Genomic DNA, 19,235 nt, shown 5'->3' on the forward strand with positions numbered 1-19,235 from the left:
TAAATACTGAATTTATTTTACAGTGAAATATTCCAACAGTAATAACAGTAATAATAAAAGAGTAAAAACTGATTTTTATTATTATTATATAGCCATATTGATGTACTGTATAATCACAAAATGTTGGTCAAAATGTGCAGTCCTACAAACAAACACACTAAACCTGGATTTGCAATTGCAGTTTTTATCAGAATATGTACATATTCATCATCAGATGGACATCTAGTGTCATGATAGATGCATTTTGAAACCTTTTTTTTAATCATTTTCTTCCTGTTGTTCCAAAACCGCTTTTTTTCTCTCTTTTTTTTTTACAATGTTCACTTGCATTGTAAAAACACTTCATTTTAAAACCAAAAGGCAGATTAAAAGTCCCATTAAATGACTGAAAATTATTATTTTTTAAGATTTCATTACTTTCATTTTAACAAAATATAAAGGGAACTGATGTGCCAAATGGAGATATTAAATCACAATGATGCAACATCATGGAAAAGAATCTGTGAACAAAAATCTGCTAAAACACTTGTCTAGATAACACTCCTCTCAAACAAACAAGCAAAATGACACATGGCTTCCCTCATGATTCCTGCTCATGACAGAAGCAGCTTGCTAAGTCAATAACAGAGGGGGGAAAACGAGAATCATTCAGCACATATTTTCCAGACCATCTGAATGAGTGTGAAAACAGCCTCTCGCCGAGAGTGTGTCCAGACCCTTCAGTTAGACAGCAACACACACACGACAAAAGCTGCCTTAGACAAGCAATTTGTCTGTCAGACCTGACACGACTACAAGATGCGTCAAAATCAATCAAATCTCTGCAAACGCACTGCACTCGCAACCAGACCAATCAAAAGTCACAGCCAATCAGAAGTGTGTGTGGGCGGAGTCTCTCTGCAAGCTCACTGCACTCGCAACCAAACCAATCAAAAATCAGCCAATCAGAAGTGTGTGTGGGCGGACTCTCTCTGCAAGCTCACTGCACTCGCAACCAAACCAATCAAAAGTCACAGGCAATCAGAAGTGTGTGTGGGCGGAGTCTCTGCAAGCACACTGCACTCGCAACCAAACCAATCAAAAATCAGCCAATCAGAAGTGTGTGTGGGTGGAGTCTCTGCAAGCACACTGCACTCGCAACCAAACCAATCAAAATTCACAGGCAATCAGAAGTGTGTGTGGGCGGAGTCTCTGCAAGCGCACTGCACTCGCAACCAAACCAATCAAAAATCAGCCAATCAGAAGTGTGTGTGGGCAGAGTCTCTCTGCAAGCTCACTGCACTCGCAACCAAACCAATCAAAAGTCACAGGCAATCAGAAGTGTGTGTGGGCGGAGTCTCTCTGCAAGCTCACTGCACTCACAACCAAACCAATCAAAAGTCACAGGCAATCAGAAGTGTGTGTGGGCGGAGTCTCTCTGCAAGCTCACTGCACTCGCAACCAAACCAATCAAAAGTCACAGGCAATCAGAAGTGTGTGTGGGCGGAGTCTCTGTGCAAGCGCACTGCACTCGCAACCAAACCAATCAAAAATCAGCCAATCAGAAGTGTGTGTGGGCGGACTCTCTCTGCAAGCTCACTGCACTCGCAACCAAACCAATCAAAAATCAGCCAATCAGAAGTGTGTGTGGGTGGAGTCTCTCTGCAAGCTCACTGCACTCACAACCAAACCAATCAAAAGTCACAGGCAATCAGAAGTGTGTGTGGGCGGACTCTCTCTGCAAGCTCACTGCACTCGCAACCAAACCAATCAAAAATCAGCCAATCAGAAGTGTGTGTGGGCGGACTCTCTCTGCAAGCTCACTGCACTCACAACCAAATGGATAAAAAGTCACAGGCAATCAGAAGTGTGTGTGGGCGGAGTCTCTGTGCAAGCGCACTGCACTCACAACCAAATGGATAGGTACAAAGTCAAACTTTGTCAAAAATGTCGTTTCTAAAACAGAATTGCTGTGTTTTGCCATCACAGCTGATTAGAACTAAAACTCTGATTAACATGTAAAGTTGATCAATCAAAGTTGTCAGAAGCAACAAAACTCAACATTCATCTGCACAACTTTATTTCACTTTGAATCTGTGAAATAATCATAGATAATCACTGACAGAACCAAAAAAATACAAATTCTTCATGCATGTACAAGTTTCCTGTACGACAATCCACAAAGACTGAACAAATTCAGATAAGCCAGCCACTAATTAGCATGCAAAATTGAATTAAACCGTAATAAGTCAATCAAACCATCTCTTCCTGTCCTTGGCCAGAAGAAGAAGACTAGTGCAAATAAAAGTGCATGTGAAACTATACCTGCAGATCCAGCATGAAACTGATGTAAAGTGCTGAAGCGTCAGAAAACCCCACAGAGCTTATTCCCGGAGGCCGTCTGTGAACTCAGGAGGAGTGTTTGGGAACGGCACGGTTGATTCGACACTCGACTCTGAAGTCATGAACAGAGGAAAAGTGTGAGGAAAGGTCATCGGCGGGACACGGCGTAACTCTTGGCCGGCTGTACCGAGAGCATGTGATTTTGAGAAGCATGAAGCGTTTTCTGTCAGTATCTAGTGTACAATATGGCTTTTGTTGTCAGAGCGGCGTGAGATCTGAGACGCTTTGATGTGGAGTAATGGAGTTTAGTAAATCATCACACACACACACACAATTCCAGATAAATGTCTGCGACACACAGTTAAAACTGCAGTAAAACAGATTAAGTTATGAAGGGGACTTTTCTCACATGAATACACACACACACACAGCGTGACTCAAACACACACCAGTAAACTTTTGACCTCTGTTTACTGTAAGAGGCTTTATAATAACTGCATGTAAACACACGGTATGAATGTACCTGCTTACATAACGTCGCTTTATTCATTAACTGACAATGAGCAATAGCTACATTTGTTGCCGTATTAATTAAACCTTAAAAAAAATAAAAATACATAAAATAATGTCAGCTCAGGTCATTAAATAATATTAACAAATACAACTTTTTTTATTTTATGTATTAGTAAATGTTGAAATTAACTGAGATTAATACATGTTTTTAGTTCATGTTTTCAGTTTTAGCTTTATTGGCATGGCAAATATTTGTATTTAATAATAATAGTAATTATTATTATTATTATTAGATAGCCATATTGATATATAAATGAAAAACTTTTGTCATCAAGCAGTGAGGGTGATTTTGTGCTCCTATCTCTTTTTAAAAAGAGAAAAGAGAGGGAATATTGCGTCCTGAGATTGCGTCGAGATGAAGGAGAGTTCGCTGTGGGATTCTCCCGATGTGGGATTCTCCCGAGAGATTCAAAGTTTACTTCAGGACGTCAGTGGCTCAGTTTGATGACGAGTCTTTATCTTTTGTATTCCACACTTTGTTTGTCATGCATTGTGTTGTTGCGAGACGAAGTGGATCAACATGTCAGACCCCATTCTGGATTGAGTACGGTGGCTCTGAGTTGTCAAAACACCTCTCAGAATGCTTGCAACGGATGCAAAAAACGCAGAATATCTAGTCCGATCCGAATTTTTTTATGACGGACGAAAGTTTCGGAGGCAGTGACATCATCCAGATGTGCCAATCATTGGAGCTAGGCAGAAAAACTACACTACAGGAGTACAAAAACTAAACTAGGTTTTATTTGTCATAATTGTATAATGTTTCAGTTTTTGTAGCTGATTATGACCAAATACCTTTTGTTTTTTCATCAGTCCTACAAAAAAATACGCTAGAGTCCATTCTGTTTACTGCTGAATACACTAAAGGAGGCTGTACTGCACCAACTATGGGACTACATGCCAATAGGTGTAAATAAACTAATTTGCACTACTGTCTGTTCAAAATAAATGAAAAGATGCAGATTCAGATTGTTTTATTTAGTGTCCATGTCAGCATTCAAAGCTATTTCCATGGCAAAAATTCAATTACAAAAATACAAATATCATATAAATCCAATAAAAACCAAACAAACAAAAACAGCAAGTCATGATATTATACACGATTTTTTTTTTTTTTACTGAACATGATAAAAAAAAAAAATCCAAAACCTTTTCAGGCATAATCTTACTAAATAAGCCCTTAAGTGATAAATGAAAAGAAACCTAGCATTGGAGATTTGTTGCTTTTTCCTGTTGTACCGAACTCATGTGGAACAGTGACCCCAAAACTGTACCGGTCCACCCCTAGGAAATGTGCTTGTTGGTGGTGTAATGTAGATCTAGCATGTAACCAGCCAAACCTCGAGCTCGCAGTCTCCAGCCATACATTCTGTCCAGAAAGAGCGCGCCGTTTTCAACAACAGCTTGAAGAGAGTAAACACCACGGCGCCACTGACAACAGAGGTTTACTAACATTTCATCAACTATAATGCGTCTTGCTTTTGTCAAAAATTGCTATTACCATGTTTGCAGTTGCCAAAATGTTGCTAATATGGTCATTATTACATAAATAACCATTACAATTTCACTGATTCACTCCCAAGACTTTCCACTGTCATTTAAAGGTTTGGGGTCGGTGAGATTTTTTGTAATGTTTTTGAAAGTCTCTTCTGCTCACCGAGGCTGCATTTATTAGATCAGAAATACAGTAAAAACAGTGAAATATTATTCCAATGTAAAACAGCTGTTTTCTATGTGAATATATAGTAAAGTGTAATTTATTCCTGTGATCAAAGCTGAATTTTCAGCATCATTACTCCAGTCTTCAGTGTCACATGATCCTTCACAAATCATTCTAATATGATGATTTGATGCTCAAGAAACATTTATGATTATTATTAATGTTGAAAACTGTTTTGCATCTGATAATTTGTGTGGAAATTGTGGTACATTTTATTTTCCAGGATTCTTTGATGAGCAGAAAGTTCAAAATAACAGCATTTATTTATAATAGAAAACTTTTGTAACATTATAAATATCTTTACTGTCTTTTTCGATCAATTTAATGCAAATGAAATGCTTATTAACCAGACTTTGAACAGTAGTGTCTGTGTCATGAGCATATAAGATCTATTTGCATGCTTTTCCTTCACTAATCACAGTCTTCCTGTGCCGGTCCTCTATGTTTGATGTATCCTGATGAAAAAGCCACATGACACTCATTACTGTTTACAAAGTCCTCTGATTCTATTAATAAAAGCATTAATCACGTAGAGCACATTAGCGGGTCATGATCAAAGCGGACATTAAGCTTATAGAAATACACAAATGCACTGACCTTGTGACATATATGAAAGAAACGCACAATAACATATGACGCAAGCCCTGAGAATACGATTTTTCCCACCAGAAATTCACACAAAACCACAAATAGAGGGAAACAGACGCTGAGTGTCAGGAATCAATCCCTGTTTAACATGATGTTCATTCTGATGTTTTTATCTCTGAGCGAGTGCAGAATCTGATCTCCACCCACAGACCGAACCAATAAAAACCCAACGGCCCACATCTGAATCTCATCAGACAATTATCATTCATTACAGATCCTGAAACACTGCTGGACACACACACACACACACACACACACACACGAGCTCTAGATCTCTCTCAGATCGACTCTTACTGCGGAAACCAGAGCTGTGAATGAAATATTACATTCAGGTTTCTTATACGTTGGATTTGCATGCAGGTTTGAAGTTCATTTTATTAATCAGACTCAGTTTCTATATTAACAATTCAAGTTTCCGTATCATTAACCCAAAATACCACTTCATTTGTTTGTGTGTGTGTGTGTGTGTTATTTCCTATATTTTTCGGTGACTGGTGGCTCATACAGGCTTGCTAACTGCATTGTATTAACAAAAACTAGTTGTGGGACTGCTATTTAATAGCCTTACCTTATCCTGCTTATTCATCAGTGTTAGTGAAATTCAGTTTCACTATTTTGAATGATAACTTTTAAAAGCAGCCCGACTGTGAGCTACGAGCTTGTTAATCGATTGTGTCTGCTGAACCGTCAGACACATTATTTCAGCTTATTTAAAATAAAACAAAATCGTGTTAACAACAGAATTCCTGGTGAAAAACTGCATTACCCATGATGCTATACAGAAAATCCACCAATCAGAAAGCAAAATGCACCAAAAGAGCTTGTAGCTCCGCCCACTGCCATGAAGAATGCGAATGCATAATCGAGTCGATCTCTCTACGCTCTCACAATACTTAAACGTGTGTAATAATATGCATATTTTGTGATAAATGTATTGTTTTTATGCATATAATCAACGTTTGCAAATGAGTAGTTTTATATTTCTCAATACTGTTCGCAGTGATTCATGGGATTGTAGTTCTTTCCTTCACTAAAGCCTTTAAGTTCACAGTCTTGTACTTTTGACTGATTTTCCCAAACGTCTTTGTTTCAATTCAAAGTTAGGCCACATTTACACATGGGAAACGAATATTTCCCCCCCTCCGTTTTCAATAATAACATCGTGCACACAACATCGTTTTCAAAAAAGTTGTCATTTACATCAACACGCATAAATACGCCGTCGAGCGCCATCATAACTGTGCCAAACCTGGGCGGCAGTGAGAAGGATAAAGCCATGCAAGCCAATCAGATTCCTCAGAATCGACAACAACGTTCCTAGGGCGCTCACATGACGTTAAGCATTTTCTGGCGCGTAATGTGACGTTTGAGAACCTAAAACCCCGTTTCTCCCAGTTGAACCAGCAACACAGAACCGGCATTATCAGAAATCTCCACTTTGGCCGGAGTTTTTAGAAATAATCGTTTTCTGTGATATAAACAAGGTTTTCGTGTAAATGAGAGGCCAAACCGCAGGGAAATATCTGCGTCTTCCCTTCGTGTAAACGGGGCCTTAGTAGTGTTGTGATTGTCCTCATTGCTGGTTGGTTTGGTTCATGGCTTAAAACTCTTTAAAGAAGACTTTGGGAGAAATGAATGGAAAAAAGAAATACTTCCATCACTGTTGCCCTCTTCAAATGACAAGAAGAGGAGAATAACGTACATTTTTGGAGTTTCACAGACATGATCACTACGAGATAAATAATTCTGTAAATAATTACAGAATGATTCATTTAACCCACAATTAACTCAACATTTCATATGTTTCTAACCTGAAACTGCAGCATATAGTGTGAATAACACTGAAGTACAGTATAAACAGTGTGAAAGACAACAGATCATCAGAGATTACACTGAGCCAGAGTTAGAGATGACCTGAGGTAAACACCGGTCCATTAGTGTGTTTAGCCGCAGTCACACACACTGATGTTTGCTGTGCTGTAAATGCGATGAAGCCCCTCTAAGAGACTGTTTGCCTGAAAACTCCTGAGGAATGTGTTGTATAACATGCCACTGACAGACACAAATACATCCCAGCATTCCTTTCTCTTCTAATGACTAAAACAAGAGACCGCGGCCCAGTGACTTTAAGAGCTTTGCCATGCATCTCCACTTCAACCCTTTATTACACACACACACACACACACACACACACACACAATCACAAACTGGCACACGCTCACCTAGACACACTCACCTCCTCACACACACACACACACACACACACACACAATCACAAACTGGCACACGCTCACCTAGACACACTCACCTCCTCACTCACACACACACACACACACACACACACACACACAATCACAAACTGGCACACGCTCACCTAGACACACTCACCTCCTCACACACACACACACACACACACACACACACACACACACACACACACACACACACACACACACACACACTCACTCACTCACTCACTCACTCACTCACTCACACACACACACACACACACACACACACACACACACACACACACACACACACACTCAATCACTCACTCACTCACTCACTCACTCACTCACTCACACACACACTCACACACACACTCACTCACTCACTCACATAAACACACACACACACACACACACACACTTAACCAGCTAACTAAATGGGGACATACACTACATTTCAAAAGTTTGAAGTCAGTACAATTTATTGAGCAAAGATGCATTAAACTGATGAAAAATGACAGTAAAGGCATTTCCAGTATTGCAAAAGATTTCGATTTCAAATAAACATGAAACAGAAATGTTTCCTGTGCAGCAAATCATCATATCAGAATGATTTCTGGCGGATCATCAAGTATTAAACTTCAGCGTATTGTTGAGGAAAGGTGTGCTGTTGCTTTACTCAGTCGATTTCCACCGTCTGGATCATAAAACAGATGAAAAACCCACAGATGCACATTAAAGAAAGAACCAGAGTCATATCAGGAGACAAGATCATCACAGAACAAACACACAGAAAACGCAGCAACTGAATAATAGCGTGCATTAGCGCTAATTAGACCGGTTTCGAGTTTTCACGTCCATCAGACACGACCAGACGTGTTTCTTACTGCAGCCCTTCAAATAAATAGGCTGAATAACTATAATCTTTCAATGCACAAAAGCGTCAGTCCTCAAACACGCATAATAACGGAGACATCGCTCAGCAAAACGACTGACAGTCTGACAGTAATAGTCCTGAACTTTACAGCTGAAGTCGGTGAATGTGTTACAGAAGTGCTTTGAAGGACGTGAACTTAGACGTGTAACGTCTCACGTTTAGCCAGTGAGCCAAAGGACGCGCTAACATGATAAAACCTGCTTCTTTAAATCACAAACCATTAAAAAAACTGAAGCGAGGGAATACAGGCCACACTACAACCTCAATAGAAGCTCTAATATAATAAGACTTGAATGGGGGAATCCTGAAATCTCAAAAAATGCTTACAGAATTCACAATTAAATCACATATTTCAAATCAGCCACACAATCTGACATGAACGGTCCTATAAATGTTGTTTCTCACGCTCAAAGAGTGTTAAAAAGCTTATATTTCAGCAACCGGCGCTTCTATCGGCAGCTGTAGCGACACCATGACCTTACCGATCAGCGATTGGCTCTTTTATTTAGGAGGCGGGACTTATTCCGCCATGTTGCGCGTTTCTCCCATTCATTAGTGATATGAGTGCACTGTCTTTTTATATTTAAAGTCTTTGATACGAAGACAACATAAAAGAGACCTTTGGAAACTGTAAAAAAATCTTCAAAAGAAGATCACAGTCACAGAGTTGCAAGTGTTTGTGATAGAAATCCCCCTTATAAACGATTCAAAGAGTCGCTGCACATGATAGAAATGTAAAAAGGAAGTAAAAACAGACACACCTGCTCTGATGGAAACACACGGTCTACACAAGAAAGAAGCATTTCATGCATTTAATTGATTAAACGGAAGAATCTGGTTATATTTGGTTAAATAAAAAAAAATCTTTATTAAATAAACTAGATTATATCTAGTTAAATATAAACCAATATAAAATATTTGATGAATCATACTCTTATTATGGGCTTCTCACAGTTGAAACTGTTAACCCATGGTCAATTAACCCCTTGTTATCATTAGTGGTTGACCAATATGGATTTTTGGATGTCGATATCTTAGAGAATATATATATACATACATATGTGTGTGTGTATATGTATGTATGTATACAGTACATACATATATATATATATATATATATGAAATGCACACTATTTAATTCAAATATATTGAATAACACATGCATAATTTTCTACATACAATGCTCTGAATAAATTCAATTATTTTACATGATATTTACTCAAATAATCTGAAAAACATAATTGTAAAAAAATCAATTAAATTTATTTTAAACTGAAAACATCAGTGATGTCAAAATAAAAGTCCTGCTTTTGACAGTTATTGTGCACAAATGTCAAAAAATGTCAAATATCGGCATTGGAGATACCGCTTGATCAATAGTTATATGCTGTTTAGAAGTGTTTATTTGACATGCATGTGACTTGTCAAAGTGTCAGGCAGCAGTATACACACACACACATACATAAATATATATATATATCAAAGTTTCACTAATGAAAAGCCTATTAAAGAGAGTTGAATGAGGGATTATTGTGCTCATAGAGTTTTAATATGGATTTATTAAAGAGTCAACAGAAGATTAATTGGGCTTTCACATGTAGTCAAAGGTTGAAACCACCACAGGCCAATCTTTGGTGAAATCTCGACTGTTTAACACAGGACATGCTACTACACACACACACTTTAATCAAGTTCATAATGACAAATCCAGGGTCCCTTCCGTTGCTCTTCCCGTTCCTCTCGTCTTCATTCAAGACATCAAACATTCCACAACGACACAAAGGAAACAACAAGCTCTTAGTGGGACATAAAAGCGTGTAATCTGATTGGCCTGGTCTCGCTGGACCCCCATCATGTACCGCAACAGGCTGTAATGTCTCCAGTACAACATCCTACAAATCGTTAACACCGCCGGCTAATTTTAGGGCGAATGATGTTGCAGAAACCGCACATGAGTCTGTCCTTTCAGGGGAATGTGGTTTGCATTCACTCGCATTAGCCATGTAATTGTTATAAAATCCAGACGTGTGGCAGTAACTATAGTGGTGTTAAACAGGACCGTATGACAGCATTCGGGAACTAAACTCTTAATAAACAAGCCAGAGGAAATGCGATCGCTCTTTACACGTTTACTGAAGGTCTGCAATTCTCATTTGTTTCTCCAATTGAGCCACAAATGAGTCAATGGTTGATCTACAGAAAGAGCTCGAATTATTGTGGACAGCAACACAGATCCACTGTTTTATTTATACTATTGATATATTTTGAAATAGCTTTTAATTTTGTCAGGTTTTAGTCGTTTTGTTGTGCTTATATAATTTTTTGTTTTATTAAGTTTAGTTTTATTTTTCAGCATTTCCCAAAGTTTTCAGTTTTATTTCAATAAATGAAAACGATTTTTAATAGTTTTTGGTTTTAGTTAAAAATAACTTTTTGATTATCGTATTACATTCTAAAAGAAAAGAAAAAAAACTACTTTTTTTTGCAATAAATTGTACCATTCATTTACTAGCAATTTCTGTGTGATTATTTTTTTCCAGTGCAGGGAAATCTGATGAGATACGCTTGAGTTTATGTAGAGATCTCTTCTGAAACTCGAGAGATTCCCGGGGTGTTTTCCACAAGAGAAACGCCGGGAGACTGGAGCAAAAGCGCAGACAAACATCAACAGGTCAGAGCGGAGAGACGGCCTGTTATCAGTTTCCAGAGGGAAATATAGACCGGAAACTCTTCTGAATGAGGGGAGGGAGGCCTATCGGAAGAGCAGAGTAAACAAGCTCCTAGCTTTTTAATCATCTAGACTCGCGTTTTCAACCTAACGCTCTTTGATCTGGCGCTCCATTAACGCATCCATCCCGGCCTCCCTATCATCTGTCCTCCTGAGAGATTATTATTATAGGAGAAAAGTGGAGAGTTACACGACAGATCCGAGGAGGGCGTGTGCTCGGATAATTCTAGCGTGCACGTCTGCTGTCATGCTCTTCCTAATCCAATAAGACATTTCTGTAGAGGTCGCACTACAAACATGAGATCGCTTTAGAAGTGTCTGATCATGATAGTAAAGGTTAGGCGAGTATGGCTGGTTTATATCATTATAACATACATCATAAGTAGGGGTGGGCGATAAACCGGTTGACGTAATTAACCAGCAGAAACCAGTAGAGATTTTTTGGCCGCCCTTATGCGCCAGAGAAACGAGGGCGCCGCCATCTTTAGAATATTGTCTTTTAACTTCCGTTTTTGCGGTCGCTCTGTATATCTCTATGGCATCGCTGTCCAGGAGTAATTAGCTTTTGAAGTGGATTTACTTAATGTAAAGTTATCATGAGGACTGTAATGTTTAAAGCAGATGTCTTAACAAATGTCAGTCGACCGGGAAGATTTTAAAACGAGTCGTTCATTCATAAATACGCAAGATCGCTGTGAAAATACAGACCGGAAGACAGAAGACAACGAGCGCCGCGCTGAAAAGGGGCGGGGCTACATAAGGTCTATATAGGGTCTATATCATAGACTGTAAAAAATAGGTCTATATATATTGTTCCTATTTTATCACTGACTGTTTACTTGTCTGCAGGAAGCTTGAGAGTAATTTTTGTTACGTAGGCTAGGATTATTTTCTTTGTGATGTTGAAATTTTGATGAAATAAAACCTTATTCAATGCAAAAAAATATATAAAAATATCTATATCGTGATCTGTATAGTTACAACGTGAAATAAAATTACTCATATCGTGATATACGATTTTGGTCATATCGCTGACCCCTAATCACAAGTAGTTATTTTTGCTGAAAATGTTATGAAAATTTTTTCAGTATCCATAACCACATTCAATATCCACATACATGCATATATATATATATATATATATATATATATATATAATATAATATAATATAAGTCTCTTCTGCTCACCAAGACTGCACTCATTTGAATAAAAAAACAGCAATATTATGAAATTATATTACATTTTAAATGAACTGTTTTCTGTGCAAATATATTGTAAAATGTGATTTATTCAAGTGATCAAAGCTGAATTTTCAGCATCATTACTCCAGTCTTCAGTGTCACATGATCCTTCAGAAATCATTCTAATATGATGATTTGATGCTCAAGAAACATTTATGATTATTATTAATGTTGAAAACAGTTTTGCTGCTTCATATTTCGGTGGAAGCCCTTTTTTTAGGATTTTTGATTAATAGAAAGTTCAAAGGAACAGCTTCTATTTTAAATAGAAATCTTTTGTAACATTAATAAATGTCTTTACCGTCACAAAAAAAAACCCTAAAACGTTTGTCCTGATAGCAGAGCAGAAATATCTACTGAACGAAATAGCAAAATCTCAACTGAACCCATTTCTACAGTCACTCTTCCACCCAGCACTATAGGTAAGAGGATCTGATCTTAGATCAGTAGCTTCAGTAGAACCTGATACTGCTCTTTGTGAGCGTTTGCAAAGGCTGAGCTGATCTCTCCGCCACACAGCCCCAAACAAACCAGGAGAAAACTAATCTAATGAGACTTGTAGACTCTAATGGTCTTTTAATTGGGAAGTGCCCATCAGAAGGTCTTAACCTGGACACTCTTAGCCAATGCCAGATTCAAAAACATGGAGTCAAACATTTGGCAATAACTTCATCCCTCAACAATGGCCTCCATACAAAACACATTTGGACACTTTAGTCACACTTGTGCCATTGCATTAGTTTATTTTCACTTGTAAAGTGTTCTTGTGCATCTTTCTTTTCAATAAATAACACATTCTTAGATTTTTTATTTATTTATTGCAATGACTTTCATATATATGTAAGTGTGTCCAAATACATTTCAGGGGCACTATTGCTTTATTGGAGTGAAAAGCATTAAAGAAAAGTGTGGTGGCTTTAAAAAAAAAAAAAAAAGAAGTTTTTATGCATCTGGAAAGGACTGTGTGGTAAAAAGGCTTCACGTCATGCGTCTCACCGACATAAAAATAGCAAGTCTGTACCGTAATATTAAAGTGATATAGAATTGGTTAAAAGGTACCACTTGTGTCAAATAAAATTCCACATTTCTAATGCAAAATAAACAGAGAACGTATGATCGGCCTCCATTAAAGACTAGCGGCTGCGCTGAGAGCCCTTTTCTCCTTAAATAAAACATTTCCACCATCATCATGTCTGATCTTGTTTTTCTCTGCCTGTGATCCGCCGACCGGCCCAGAAAAGCCAGTCAAATTTGGGTAGCGCCGTTTGCCAACCTGTGGCCTGGAGAAACAACACGCTTAGGAAGATCAAATGGGATGGGAGATGTGTAATTACTGGTGGTTATGAAAACTGGCTGTCATCCTCATCGCGGTGAATTCAGCGCCGCCCGAGGACAGTCGAGGCAGACACGCCTGAGAACGCACTAATCCCACACACTTAACTAAACAAGACTTGTTGTTGCTTCACTTTGTTTAGTTTGAAGTTTAATACGGAGATGGTGGGGCTGAGCCATACATGCATGTTATTTTCCATATGAGCCATATGAGCCATCACCAGGTATTTTGCTCGCAATATACAATTAAGCAACATTGTGACTTTTTATTTTCTAAAAAAAAAATGTTTCTGATTGAAACATTAGTAAGTTTGATGTCAAGATTTCCATGAATCAGTTCAAAATCTGATGGATTCATCAGCAGGGATGCACGATATATCGGCCACCATATCGGTATCGGTCGATATATGTTCATTTTTAATGTTATTATCGTTATCGGCTCGATAAGAAAATCGGGCTGACAAATTAAAGCCGATAAATAATGGATTATTTCCTCCAGCTGAGACACTTCAGATGTGCACTGTTCAACTTCAACATGATGGTTTTGAATTGCTTGAAATATGAGTGCATCACAAGTCTGACATATCGGCTACATGAAATTATCATGAGAACATAATTATAATTGTGTGTTTGGGACATGGATTTTAATGGTGAGACTTTTGTCTTTGTAATCAGGCTCTCAAAAATTATACACAAATTTGGACTTTTTGGAGATTTAGCCGGCGCGGCTTTTCTTTCTCGTCTTTTTGTCTTGTCACATCCATGCAAAATTATATTCTCATAAACAGTCACTTACGTCTTAAAAGGGATCATGACAAGATTGATCAAATTTCCTTGATCTTTAGATATATAAGAGGTCTTTGTGCCATTAAATCATCCTGCGAGTTTCATATCTTAAAACGTCCTCATTGTAAACAAAGCATTTATGTAATCAAGCACCAAAAACAGCGCGGTGTATATCGCGGGATCTGTGACGTCACATGGGTAAATGCATTTGCATAAGCCCGCCTCCAGAGCAAGACATCGACCAATACATCATCGCATCATAGGCCCCGCCCACTGACGTTCACTCGCATGACGGCTGATATTTGCCTTCACTGGATGAGAGCGTCGCGTCACAAGCAAACATCCTTTTGTTCATTTGGTGTCTAGATTATTTTAACTAGATGTATTTTACATCTTAACATTTTTTATTTAAATGGCAACAACGTACAAAAACCTCAGAGCAAATACATATCCAAACCCTGGACCACAAAAACCAGTCACATGGGTAATTTTTTTTTAATTGAGATTTTATACATCATATGAAAGCTGAATAAATAAGCTTTATTTATATTTGGACAATATTTGCCGAGATACAACTATTAGAAAATCTGGAATCTGAGGATGCAAAAAAATCGAAACATTGAGAAAATCTCCTTTAAAGTTGTTCATTTATGTTGGCGATTGTGCTGCATTCACTCACAAAAATACATGTTTTATATATTTACGTTTGGAAATCTACAAAATATCTTCATGGAACATGATCCTTACTTAATATCCTAATGATTTTTGGCATAAAAGAAAAATGGATAATTTTGACCCATACAATGTATTGTTGGCTATTGCCACAGATATACCCGTGCGACTCGAGACTGGTGACGTGATCCAGGGTCACATATAAAATAATCAAAAGCCAAAAAACTGAGATATCATTTAAGGTTTTCCAGTCAGCAGCATAAAAACATGCTATAGATCATTTAATATCATTCTTCCTAGAAGCAGATAAAAGCCGCAATGTTAAATTCATGTGGTAAAAAGTGAGGGAAGAAAGAAGACAGAAACTTCCCCCTACCCCGCCTGCTTCTATCACTTTGTCCCCTAGAGGAAGGGAACATTATGCAGGAGGACAATGAGCCGAAGCAACCCAGGCCTGTTGCAACAGGTTGGCACTGCAACAAAAAAAGCATCTGTGTGTGCGACACACTCTCTGAAAGAGAGCGATACACTTCTGCAAATCAAACACACATGCACACAACATTAGATTCCTGCTAATTGCGTGTTTATTATCCAATGCAACGCGCTCGCTCGAGTACAACCGGTGCCTTCAGCAACTCCTCAGTTCTTCAACCCTTGAGCTACAAACCCAGATCTGCAACCACAGTGTTCTTCTGCATGGGCTTGATTCACACTGTGCATTCTGCATGTAGATACTAGTTACCGGCGGCATGAATAACACCTCCAAACGTACAGGGACCTGGGATTTTCAACTAATGCAATCTCTCAGACTTACACCGAAGCGAGATCAGAATATCACAGAGACTTGAGGGTGGACTCTTTTTCACAAGAAACCACCTAGCAACTGCTCACAACACCTTAGCAACCACAAAGCAACACCTACAACACAGAACCGCTCACACTTTTGTCAGAAAATGCAGAAATCTATTTACAACTTGCTATGAACATAGTAAGCCAAGTCAAGTCAGCTTTATTTATACAGCGCTTTTTACAATACAGATTGTTTCAAAGCAGCTTTACAGAGATAACAGGAAAATAATGCAACAAAGTTTGTTTCTTCGTCATAGTCCAGCTTAGGTAAGTTCAGTGATGGTTCATTTCTGTTGTGAAAAAGTTATTAATTTAGTTCATTTATATATCTAGCCGCTCTGGAGAAAACAGTGATGTCATCGTCCAGCTCAGTTCAGCTCTCATATACTGTAATGGTGTCAATGCAGGCAGATCAATAATATTGTTGAATATTAAATTAAATGTCCCCAACTAAGCAAGCCAAAAGCCAAAGGCGACAGACTAGGTGCGTTTCCATTACAGATTTGCACAAAACTTTTGCGATTTGTCTAAAATGTCGACAAAAAACAATTGCGAAATGACGGCGTTTCCATTAACTGATGTTATGCGACTAAAACTCGCATGCGACTATCCTCTTGCGATAAGTAAAATCATTCCAAAAGCCATGGCAATGGACGTTGGTAGGTTTATGTACGATATCCCAGCCACTGCACTGGCGTATGTGTGTTTTCCAAGCATTAATGGTGAGGAACGACCCTTATTATACTTATGATGAGCGGCACATATGAGGAGTTTCTGGGTGTTTCTCCCTCATTTCTGCTTGAAGCTCTTGATTGTGGCATTTATTTGAGGCTTAGAATCCAGTATTCCTGTAATTCTTTTGTCTTTTATGAATGTAATAAAGAGTAATCTCGTATTCTGTCCAAACACACCTCGTCATCTACGTCAGCTGACCTGTAAATGCGCAAAAACTGTTTCCATTGCAGTTTTGCGAAATATTTGTTTTTCGAATTGTCTGAAAAACCTCCTCATGCGAGCGGAAAAACCTTTTGGCGATAAATGGGAGTTTTTGCGAAATTTATGTGTTTCCATTGGGCGTATTTTCAATTCGCAATTTCAATTTGCGCAGTTTGAAGGCTAATGGAAACGCAGCTAGAGACAACAGGTAAGTTTGGCCAACACTTGACTTTTCTCCACCCATGAAGTCAAAGTCAAGACTCAAACTCAACATGAAATGTCTCTCACAAACACGCATTCCACTAACAAGAAATCTATTTTTATGATGCAATAACTCTTTCCTACAGGCTTTCAAGATGCATTTCCAGTGAGCGCATCCCCTCTGGCTTGATCTGGATGGGTCTCGCTCTCGAAGCCTTCAAAGCCTCCACATCTGGCAGAACGGCCTCGGAGAACAGACCTAACAGTTTACAAGACCACAAATCTATCACCTCCAATAAGACCCGGGCGGGTTCTGGAACCCACAGAAACGCATCCGACGACTTCCCAGAAGCCGGACGATAACAACGACACTGTACACTCCTGTGTACATCAACAAACTCTGATCACACACAGTATTATTGGTGTTTCTTATACTACACACTCTCATGAATAAAGCTTCTTGATTGGCATTGATGGTTCCTTTAACATTCATGGAAACTTTCCATTGAACAAAACTTTCTTTATAGAGAAAAAGGGTTCTTCACATTAAGAAAAAATGGAAATACTTTATTTTACAGTGTCCTTGTTACATATGTACTGTACTTACCATAGTAATAACAGTAAATTATGTATAATTACATGCAACTAACCCTCAACCAAACCCTAATCCTACCCTAACCCTATAGTAAGTACATGTAGTTGCTTAATATTACTCAGTACTTAAATATATAATCACACTGTAACAATGACACCTTAAAATAAAGTGTAACCAAAAAAATTGTTCTTTTAATAACGTTCACTTAAAGAATCTTCAAATTCTACGTCATCGCTGTGAAAACGTACTATTTTTTAAGAGTGTATGAATATCTACAAGTGGCCCCAAAAATAAAAATACACAGAATGGAAGTGCTTTTATTTTGCACGAAGTGTGTGCCTGTGCCGTTTCTTTACACTAGATGACACTTTCTTTGATCTAATATCTAATGCAATGACATTCAGACAGGTTTCAGGGCCAGTGTCTGCCAGTTAAAGCCTTCAAGACTGAAGATGCACATTAGTGTTCCCAGCAAGCAATTTTGCGTTTAAAAGACGTCTGGCTAAAACAAGGCAACATTTGGGCTGTCAGTGAAAATGTAATAGACGTCTAAAAACCATCGCCTAAGAATAGACCAGTCATCATTTAGATAACATGTCAAAGAAATGAAACCAAACACCTTGTAATCACTGTTTGCTTTGCTTTCATGATTGAATATCATGCATCTCACAAGTTGTTTTTGGCAAAAAACGACATGTAACCAAATTCAAGGTTATTTTGACTAGAAGTGTGTTACTCATAGCCGGACTGTATCGGGTCTAAAGTTAACCTGTTGCTTGCTGGGTTCCCTCACAGATCTTGTGTCATTTACATTGAAGCATTTAGCAGATGCTTTTATCCAAAAGCAGAACCAAAGCAATTCGATTCGATTCATAATATGCAATGGCAGGATTACCGGGCAACTCGACTAGTGTTTTCCCTGAAAACCGTGGAAAATCATGGAACCTTTCCATTGATCGAACGTTACTTTATAGTGGAAAAAGGTTCTTCACACTAAGAAAGAAAAATGGTTCTTTTAAGAACGTTCACTTAAAGATTCTTCAAATATGGTTCTTCTACGTCATCGCTGTGCAAACTTCTTGGAACCTTTATTTTTTAAGAGTGTGTGACAATATCTACAGTGGCCCCAAGAATAAAAATGTAACTGCTTTTGGTTACACTTCATTTGAATGTGTCATTTTACAGTACTGTAAGTACTGAGTAATATTAATTAACTACATGTACTTACTATAAGGTTAGGGTAGGGTTAGGATTTGATTGAGGGTTAGTTTTATGTAAATATGGATAATTTACTGTTATTACTATGGTAAGTACATGCATCATCTGTCAACTAAAGTGTTACCCTGCTGTTATTTTGCAAGAAGTGTGCCGTTTCTTTACAATAGATGACACTTTCTTTAATCTAATATCTAATGCAATGACACTCAGACAGTTTTTAGAGCCAGTGTCTGCCAGTTAAAGCC

The 19,235-nt window shown here is 38.2% G+C and overlaps 1 protein-coding gene across 2 annotated transcripts in view; it reads right to left on the reverse strand.

Annotated features, from left to right (window-relative positions):
- The window catches only part of rnf43 (ring finger protein 43), a 133,116-nt gene that overhangs the window by 112,891 nt on the left and 990 nt on the right, over positions 1-19,235 (reverse strand). The window lies entirely within an intron of this gene.

Source organism: Rutilus rutilus, assembly GCF_951802725.1.
Source record: "Rutilus rutilus genome assembly, chromosome: 7".
Classification (NCBI taxonomy): domain Eukaryota; kingdom Metazoa; phylum Chordata; class Actinopteri; order Cypriniformes; family Leuciscidae; genus Rutilus; species Rutilus rutilus.